The following is an 11,165-nucleotide window of genomic DNA, read 5'->3' on the forward strand; positions in this document are numbered from 1 at the left end:
TCAACTCCTTCTGAGTGAAGAAGTACTTCAGGCTCTTGTGGTCGGTGAAAATCTGGCACTTCTCACCATACAAATAGTGTCTCCACAGCTTCAAATCAAATACAAATGCAGCCAACTCAAGATCATGAGTCGGATAGTTTTTCTCATGGACCTTCAGCTGCCGAGATGCATAAGCTATTACTTTATCATCCTGCATCAAAACAGTCCCTAATCCACTCTCCGAAACATCGGTGTAAACCACAAAATGACCTGTGACATTAATTTTTCCTTAAATTCTGCAAAGCTCTTCTCACACTGTTCTGACCACACAAACTTCACACCTTTTCGAGTTAAAGAGGTCAATGGTAGAGCTATTTTGGAGAAATCCTGAATAAATCTCCGGTAGTAACAAGCTAAGCCCAAGAAACTCCGTATTTATGTAGCATTCTTCGGAGTAACCCAATTTTGAACCGCTTCCACCTTAGACGGGTCCACCTCAATCCCCTTAGCTAAAACTATATGACCCAAAAATGAAATTTGCTCAAGCAAAAATTCACACTTACTGAACTTAGCATACAACTGCTTTTCTTTCAAAATCTGCAACACGGTGAACAAGTGCTGACAATGATTACAAGAGTAGATCAATATGTCATCTATGAATACTATGACAAACTGATCCAGGAAATATTGAAACACCCTGTTCATCAAGTCCATGAACAGCTGTTTTATTGGTCAACCCAAACGGCATTACCAAGAACTCGTAGTGGCCATAGAGAGTCCTGAATGCTGTCTTCTGCACGTCTTCATCCTTCACCTTCAGTTGGTAGTAGCCTGATCGTAAATCAATTTTAGAGAACACCACCGCTCCCTGAAATTGGTCGAACAGATCATCTATTCTTGGCAAGGAATGTCTGTTCTTCACTGTAACTCGATTCAGCTCCCTGTAGTCAATGCACAATCTCATTTACCCATCTTTCTTCTTAACAAACAACACCAGTGCAACCCATGGCGATACACTCGGTCTGATGAACCCCTTATCCAGCAAATCCTGCAACTGATCCTTCAACTCCTTCATCTCTGTCGGTGCTAACATGTACGGTGCCTTAGAAGCTGGCTTGGTTCCAGGCAATAATTTGATTCCGAATTCAACTTCCCTGACTGGAGGCAATCCCGAAACATCATTGGGCAAGACTTTTGGAAACTCTTTCACTACTTCCACCTTTTCATGTTCCGGTCGCTGAAATTCCTTATCACCCAATAGGCTTGCTAGAAAACCTGTACAACCTTTATCTAACAGTTGACAGGCCTTACCTGCTGAAATCACACACGTATTGCTCTTGTTAGATGCAGCATAGAACACAAACGGTTCCCCATTCTGAACTTTCAAAGATACTATTCTCTGTTTTTAATATATGGTGGCCTCATGCTGAGACAACCAATCCATCCCAAAAATCACGTCAAAATCTGACATCTCCAAAATAATGAAATCTGCATAAAAATTTTAACCCTGCATCTGAATCTTACAACTTCTTCCCACCCTGCTGCTCTTCAATTCCTCTCCTGAAGGCAACGACACACTAAACCTCAAAACGGACTTATTCGGAAAAATTTTCGATTTCAACGTAAAATTAACAGACATAAAAGAATGGGTAGCTCCCGTATCTATCAACACATTAGCAGGTAAATCAGCAATACAAATCATACATGTGAAGATTGCAGAATCTAGATCCACCTATTCTTGGGTCATTGCAAACACTCTCCCCTTGACTGGATCGTTAAACTGAGGGCAGTCCTTCTGATAGTGACCCGGCTTCTTGCATAAGAAGCAAACATTAGTCCCCCACATGCACTGACCTACATGAGATTTTCCGCATGTTTGACAAGTTTGTACATTTGCTGGTTTTGGAGCATTGGCTGTCAACTGATTATGCCCCTGAGGTCGCGCTTGATTGGGGTTCTGGCACTGCTACTGCTGCAGTTTCCTCTAAGCCGGAGCTTGGTGCGGCTTCTTTTGACTAGGCCCTTGCTGCTCTCTCCCTTGGTAGCTGATCCTTTTTACCTGTGATTCTTTGATAATATCATTCTCGTCTTTATCTGATAACATAGCCTCGCCAACTGCTTCTTGGTAAGTTTTTGCCCCACTCAATCTGACATCACGGCGAATAGTGGCATTCATTCCTTCCATAAAATGCTTCAGCTCCTCTGCAGCATTACCAGAAATCATGGGTACAAATTATCTCCCCCTCTCAAACTTTTTCACATACTCAGCAATGGACATGCTCCCTTTGCGGAGCTCCAAAAATTCCCTGGCAAGTCTAGTCCTGGTGCTGACAGTGAAATACTTCTCATAGAACACATCTTTGAATCCATTCCAAGTCAAAGTAATCATATTCACAGCAGAACGGGATCCCTGCCACCAAATCCGTGTATCATCCCGGAACATAAAATGACACACCTCACACGGTGTGCATCAGTGAGCTGCATGTAGTCTAAAATGGTCTCCACTGACTGCACCCATTCCTCGGCTACAAGGGGATCAGCTCCTCCTTTGAACTCCGGTGGCCTTAGATCCTTAAACTGCTTAAAGATCGGTTGGTCAATAATGGCTGATTGTTGTTCCGTCCACCCGCTTGAGCTTGGATTAATTGTTGGATTTGCTCCCCTTGGGATCTACTCTGCTCTTATAACAGAGTCGCCAACCCAGCCAGAAACTGGTTGTTCTGATCGCCATCATTATTCGGTTTCCTACGGTGAGCCATGATCCTGTTTTCCACATAGTCCACATGCTTAATTACTTATTTAAACATAAACATCATGCTCAAACATGCAAAATTCTTAAATCGTAAATACTATCATGCATATTAAACAATCCGTAACCTAAAAACTTACAGACATGAAGATAAATCATAGGGTCGTGGCGAGTATGCATGCATGCGACAAACCCAGAGCGAACAGCTCTGATACCAAGTTGTAACGTCCCAATTTCTCTATCGGAGCATTACTCAAACATACATACTTGAAGATAAAAATTTGAAGAAAAGAAAATAAAGTTTGCGGAAGCATCATCTCCTTTATTAAATAAGCATATTAAAAGTTCACAATAATATAATAAAAATTTAAAAGGTTTTGCCAAACATGGCCATCTACTTAAAATTCAAAATTTGTTTTCCCATCAAAACATAAAATTGTTTTTATAAAACTCATTAAGAAGTCTCACACTCATGCATTGCCCGCTGGACCGACCCTCGGCTCCTCTTCATGCGCCCACATAGTCATTAATGAATGCATCGACATTGTCATTACCTGCGCCACTCAAGTATAGTGAGTCTAAAGATTCAGCAAGAAATGCATAAAAACTTTTCATAAAAACTTGAAATTTAAAGTTTATAACATAAGATAACACATAATAAAAACTTAGCATCTTAAGTGATGAAATACATGCATCTGTGACAACCATCGTGTGAGCACGTAATTTGGGAAGGCACTTTCGGAGATCATCCCGAAAATCCAAAACCCTACATTGAGCACATGTTTTTGGAAGGCAATCCCGGAGCTCAACCTGAAAGTCCAAAACCCAGTAACTTTGAGCACGTATTTTGGGAAGGCACTTTCGGAGCTCATCCCGAAAATCCAAAACCCTGTATCTTTCGTCTCGTTTTGCCACCACAAATTCACACACAACATCAAATCATTTTCATGCAACATAACATTCATATTATCATATCATAACGTTTCATATCATTGTAAAATCATGCTCGTAAAACTTCTCGTGATCTTAACATACTTACAACTTCAAAACATTTCATGAGAAATTAGTTTGCAATAGAAAATCACATAGTCATGCAATACATAGCTTGACCGATCCACGTGAGGCATTCCGTTCGTCTCGGACATCGAAAACTTGAAAATGTTTCCACAAAAATTCTTAAAAATAATTAAAATACATTAGAATATCAAAATCATGATTTTTAGGACCCAAAAATACGAAAAATGGGGTGGGGATTTCGAACCTGCGGCGCGGCCGCGCTGCTTGTGCAGCACGGGCGCGCAGCCCGCTCGCAAACCTGCGCAAGCGTTGCGCGGGCGCACAGCCTGTGCGCAGACATGCAATGCCTAGGCGCGGTCGCGCTGCTTCAAGCTGCGCGGCTGCGCCGTCACGCCTCTTCTCCGAAAATCTGATCTTTTTTGCTCTTTCGGGAAACCCGCTATGTTTTGGTACACTTTTCTATCAAAATACCATTCAACGTCATGAAAAATTTTAAAAATAACACGCACCAAAACACAAATAAATCCAAAAGATCTTTTATCAAAAACCTTCCTTTAAACTTTTGCCCAAAAATCTGATTTCTTGCCTTCAAATCATTCAAAACTCAATAAACTTGAACCGAAGACATAAATAATGCTTCACGTATCACAATCAAGCGACATTCTCATAGATTTTCTTCAAGAAACATGCAAAGATTGTCAAATAAAACACCTAGGGTTTTTACGTTGAAAATATCTATATTCTTGAATGGGTTTCAAAATCAGTAAAAACTTGCCTGAATTGATTTATTGGAATTAACCTGAGCGATGGGACAATCTAGCCTCGAGAATGAAGAACCCTAGCCTTGGATCGCAGTGTTTGAGCGAGAGAGATTTTGAAAGAAAAATAGAGCATTTTGATGATGAGAGAAGAGAGAATTTTGAACGCTTAAATCGTTTTGTGACTAATGGTCTCCTAACACGACCCATTAGTTACAATTAAAAGTCCTTTGAAATTTTTACTCTCTCAATTAATAAAATAAACTGCATCCATTAACTTAATTAAAATAATTTTCATAACTCGCTCAAAGTCTAGCCTCATCCCTACGACCAAACTTAATTACCAACCTGAAAACTTTAAAAAAATCACATCACATCACATAAAATTTTAGGCATTAAAATTTAACACATACTTAAACATTAATATTTTCTAAATATCAGGCATTAAAATCAAATAATTTAATTAATTTAACGTGATTAAGATAGTGAACTTTTTGGACCTTACAATTGGTGGCATGAAGTGTGTCATGATCTTGGCCAATGTCCAAGTCCTCATAAAAGTGTTGGATTCTCAATTAGAGGGTGAATCTGAAGTTTTAGTTGATGTTGAATCCAAATTTGAAGTTGAGGAAGTTAAAGATGATGTTTCAATGATTGATGATGTGAGTATTGAAATATGTGTGGTGGAGGGTGAATCATTGTTTGATGAAAATTTTTCTATTGTGCATATTGTGGTTGATAGTGGTATTGGTGTTACTAGTGAAGCTAGTAATGAGTTATTGGATTCATGTATTGATTCTTTTCCATTGGCTCCAAAAGAACTTCAAGAGAATCAATTGGAATTTCATGAATTGAGTGATATGGCTGAAAGAAAGAGTGAAAAAAGTGAGATAGCCATTGAGAAATAAAAATAAAAAGAAGAGGCCGAAAAAAATAGTGTGCAACAGAGTGAGATGACCTTTGAGAGAAAAAAGAGAGGAAAGGAAATGAGTGTAAAGAGACCAATAAAAATAATATTATTATCCAAAATTGTGAGGTTGAATTTTTTATTAAAATTGAATAAAATATTTCAAGTAATTTTTACAAAGAGTTTTTATCTCTCATTTTCATGAAATAGCCAGTTCAATTCCAAGCGATATTCTTTCTTCTTTGCTGGTTGTGAAAGATGTGTCAGTGAGGAGGCCAAGGAGAGTTGATGATGAAAGAATCAGCATGTATGATCCTTGTAGAGTTGATCACACACAAAGTGAAGTTGGAAGTTTGAAAATTGTTTCCAATGTTGTTGAGGTATTTATCTTGTACATTAAGAATTTTATGTTCTATGATCTTATGGTTAGTGTGCAAGGTAGACGAATTTTTGAGGACAATTTGGATAATAAAGTTTGCAAGGAGTAAATGCGAGGTAAGTATGGCTAGGGCTGGGAAAAAATACCGAAATGCCGTCACACTGCCTTTACCGTACCGAAAAAAATCATATATATCAGTATAATATTTTCAAATTTTTGGTATTTTGGTATACCAAAAAAAAGTCGGTATACACGGTATCGGTATGATACCGTGTATACCATATTTAAAAAAAAATATAGTTTAAAAAATTTGGTATACACGGTATCATACCGATATCATACCGAATACCGATATTCGGTACGGTATCGATATGGATTTATGCCATACCAAAATTTCGGTATATCGACATGTCGGTATACCGAAATTTTCGGTACGGTATGCGGTATTCGTTGAATATCGCCGTATACCATACCGAACCACCCTTAAGTATGGCGTCGATAAAATTTTTAGTGATACTAATTTCTTGTTATTTGTTGTAGGTAAAGGGCTAGATTTGAGGACAAATATTTTTTGAAAAAGAAGAGTCTGGTATGAATCTGAAAAGTCTACGAATTGATCACATTGCTAAGGAAGCTAAAGATCCATTAGAGATGTCACGAGGACCAATGACGAGAGGGCGTAGCAAGAAGTTCAAGGATGCGCTTCAGTGAAGTACTAAAAAGATCAAGAAAGTGAAGAAATCTTTGAAAAAAATACGAAATTAAACTACATGGTGCGAAGGACCAGCTCCCCCACGCCGGTGGATCAACGCCCCCGCGCTGCACTCTCTCTCACACAGCTCATTATGTAGTGTGTGTTTTCGGATTTTTGAGTATTTTACCTATTTTTGGGTGTTTTAAATCTACTAGAAAACTTTCTTATGATATCTTATGATATCTTTTGCATTATTTTGCGTTATCTTTTATTATTTTGTAGTTGTATTATAAATACAACATATACATTCAGTATTCAATTAATTAAGAAATTATTCAGTTTATTGATTTTCATCAATTAAAATTCTCTATAGAATTTTATTCAAAGCTTCGCTTTGTTCTAAATCAAACTTATCAAAGTTTTAACAAATTTTTGGCATTTGTTGATTGTTCTTCACCGTGGATTGTCAGAAACAAGTTTTTTGAAGGTTCCTTTAAATTCAATTGTTTATTCCGCGTTTATTTGTTATTAGTTTCATTGTAAATTAGGGGTGAAAATTCACAAACTTACTTGTATCAAAAGATTGGTAAAAACACTTTTGATTTTTTTGTTATTGAATTGAGGGCGCGATATTATTTATAATTGTGTTTGTTTTTCATGTCATTAAAGATTCTTATCACCATGTCTTGGATTCATATCAGAGCAGTCCAGATCATGTTAAAAGCTACCTTCAAAGAAGAAATAGATTCGTCCATAGATATTTCTATATGGGATAAAAGGATGGGTAATCTTCAAGATTCAGTACTGGGAACTATCTCCGAAAACCTTTGCGCAGGAAAATTGTAGGATTTATCTATCCAATAATTGCCTACAATATGGCAAATCGAGACTTCAGCCGAGCCTTGACACTACATCAAAATTTCAAGGAAAAAGGTTGAAGAACGAATGAAATAGACCACACTCTATTACCTACCAGGTATCATATGCTTTATCTAATACACATCATTCAGAATTATTTATTAGAAATGAGTTTATTGAAATACCCAAAATATTTGGAGAAGTTGCTCAAGAAATATATCCAGATAGAATCGAGTTTCCATTAATACAGAAAACTGATATACAAATCCATGACAAATCGATTTTCAAAGAAATCAAAGTCTTAGATTAGAACCCAAGACACTATATTTTCAAGAGATAGAATCACTAGTTACAGGTGGGGAAAAACACCGGTGCAAGGAATCCAATCGGTACCAAAAGCTTCACAACCATCAGAAATCTTAGATGTCCGAAAATATGGAAAGAATTCGAAATAGTGTTTGATATTACAAGTCAAATGAATAATTTCCCTTATAATACTATATACTATTTGGAATAACCAGTGATAGGAACCTAACAAAGGATAATAAATATCGAGAACTTGGAGGTTTATATTAAGGGTGTTCCAGGAAAATAACCAGATCAACTGGTTATAGGTCTAGAGTTTTTTAGGAACACAAACCTTGGAAACGTCTAGAAAATGAAATGGAATTTGTGGCAGATAACCAAGTATGTAAAATTCAATGACCACAAGTCCATTCTCGATATACATCTCAATTGGGATGTTATACAAACAATAGAAAGGAGAATACTTTGCTGCTTATATTGATTCAGGAGCTGAAATTTGTACAGCAAAAATAGGAGTTTTTCCAAAAAAATTGGAAGAAGAACTACCTTAAATAGCTTGACGAGATTTCTCAAAAAGAATCTTAATCTTAAGTAAAGAGATTAAGAAATCTGAAATTTTAATTGGTAGAGCTGGTCAAACACCTTGGTCTAAGGTAAAGACACCACCAATTTATTTTCATGATACAGGAGCAGACATCTTGTTAGGAAATAATTTCCTACAAATGTTTAAATACTATACACAAGAAAACGAGACTAGAAGATTAATATTCACAACCCCATGTGATCACAAAATCATAGTCTAGAGACTAAGAGAGGCATTTTACAGAAAAATGGCAATCCAGTTTCGCATCAAATGTGGTGATGAAGGAAAACTTATACTGAGACGTCCCGTATTTTTTTAACATTTATAAGAATGTAGATGCAGAAAAGTGTGGGAAAATTTTTCAAATAAAAAGTGCAGGGCATGCATCACGCTAGCAAGATCAATAAATCATGCTTGAAATTCAAATCTTTAATTAACACTTAAAAATTATCATGAGTCTAACATGCATAAAGTATTTGAAACAAATGCAACCCTACAGTCAATGACCGATTCTTATACGAGCACGCCAAAAACTACTACTTACAAAGAAAAAAATGAACCGAAAAGTAAAATCTTAAGAAAACAAATGAAACATGAGTTTCAATAAAATAAACTAAGTGCGAAATTTTTTTTTTAAAAAATTCGTGAAATCCAAACATAAACTATCGTAATGAAATAAACAACATAAAAGTTAAAACTTAAAATCATGAAAACTCATCGTTACGAGACTGCCATTTAAAATATGAAATCTAAAATTTCTCAAAACTGACAGGTAGCTCTTAATCGTATCACGTCCAAATTAAACCAACTCAGATCAACTAAATAAACATGTAGTAGCGAGAGTAGGGATCATTCCCACGAGGAAGGTGAAATTTATTGTGTTCTTAAAAATACTGAAAGTAAAAAAAAAAGGATTTTGATTTTGAAATTAACTACTAATAATTAAAAACAAATTAAAATAAAATTTATCAACTAGCATGCATAATTAAAATTATAACGAAGTAATCAATCAAAAAAAGCTTTGGTATCGGTCGACTATGCCCTTGAAGTTATTCACTCGGACATCGATTTTCTAAAAATAATTAATTCACATTTGAATATTCATCATTGAAAAGTTAATTTCTATCTCATCTTAATCTTAGTTAATTAGACACAAGTGTTCTAAATTAACTCTTACCAATAAACCAACCAAGATGCAACTGATCAAGATTTAAATCTAAGGTAGCATTCAAACTAGTGAAATTGATGAATCTAGACAACACAAACTCAAGCGGTTGTATTTAATCTAGTCAATTGTTGTTCTTACGAATTAACAAATTCACAAGAGGAAATTATTAATCATATTTGCTTTACAAATTAGAGGGATCAAACAATTACGGATCTGATATCTAATTTAGCTTTAGATTGTATGAGAAAACCATTAGGCAATCAAGCTAATAATCAATCGCACAAGAATAACAAATAAATCCGATCAACTCTTGATACTCAGATAAAAATCAAACAATGAAAATCAGAATCTCACGAGAAAATACAACTTCAAGGATTCGTCTTTCTCAACCAAGTATTAAAACTTAGCCACTAAAATTCATGAAATCTTAAGAAAAATTAAATATAGAAATTAAATCTAAGAATAAAGAAGAAAACCTAGCAGCCAAGACCTATTCTTCCTATTCAGCCATCAAAAAGATCCTAAAATTCGGCTTCTAGATGATATTTAAGGTCTAGAGTCCTCCACGGGAAAATTTCATTTTTTAAAAATAATTCCCCAAAATTTCGTCGCGCTCAAGCGAGCAAAAACCCCCGCTCACGCGCGATGTTTTTGCCTCAGATTCTTGCAATTTTCATTCGCGCTCGCGCGAGCAAAAATCGCACACGAGCACGAGATTTTTGTCCCGAATTATTCTCATGTCTTGCACTCGCGCTCGAGCGAGCGAAAAATTCCGCTCGAGCGCGGTCCTTCTGTCCGCATTTTTCAGTTTCTTCATTCCGGCTCTTTTCTTCCCTTCTTTGGCTCCATTTCTTCTCTTTTCCTACATTAAATCACAAACAATGATTAGGAACTATAAAGTGAATTTAATCAATTAAACTCTACTAATCATACAAAGTAGCGAAAATAAATATAGGAAAATATCATCACATCACTAACTTTTAAAGATCATGCATAAAATAATGTAACAACAAAATATAAACAAAAATATGCAAAGCTTCTCGCTTTAAAACATCAGAGGTTTGAACAGTCGTAACATGCAATGTCTTCACCTGTTGGACTCTTCAGCCTTTCTACCAAAGCTTTTAATTCATTTACTTCTCAATCAAACTGCACCAATCAAGTATAATGAGTTTAAAGACTCGACAAGCATTACTCATATAAAACATCATGCATAAAAAAATATATCATAAATTTTTGATTTTTTTACACTTCTAAATCTCAATAAAATTTCACAAAAAACATCAGGAACGAATCACACTTCACGATTCTACATCATGTCTTAATAATTCTCATAAATCATGCATAAATAAACATATACGCATGATTTTTCATAGAAAAATATCTATAACCTTGAATGGTGGTTTCAAAACGTTAAAACTTGTTTTTCTTCTTTGGTATGGAAAAATCCAGACCTCAGGAACACGACCTAGTCTTGCCACAAACGAGTTGAACTATAAACTTCTTTCAAATAATGCGTATTTTCAAAAAGAAAGAGAAGGGGAAGATATGGCAGCTGCTAGAGAAGGGGTAGGGGAAGAGGCGGCATGAAGAGAAAAATTTTGGGGAAAGGAACTTGACGCACAATTCTGTAGTAATTTATTGGGCCAAAAGTTGGCCCGACAACTTAAAAATTCAGCTTTTAAAATATCTTTGCCTAAACTCTTAAAATTAAATGTCAAGCCCAAATTCAAAATAAAAGGCTGCACAAATACATATTTGAATTAA

This window comes from Henckelia pumila, chromosome 4, assembly GCF_033568475.1.
Source record: "Henckelia pumila isolate YLH828 chromosome 4, ASM3356847v2, whole genome shotgun sequence".
Taxonomy (NCBI): domain Eukaryota; kingdom Viridiplantae; phylum Streptophyta; class Magnoliopsida; order Lamiales; family Gesneriaceae; genus Henckelia; species Henckelia pumila.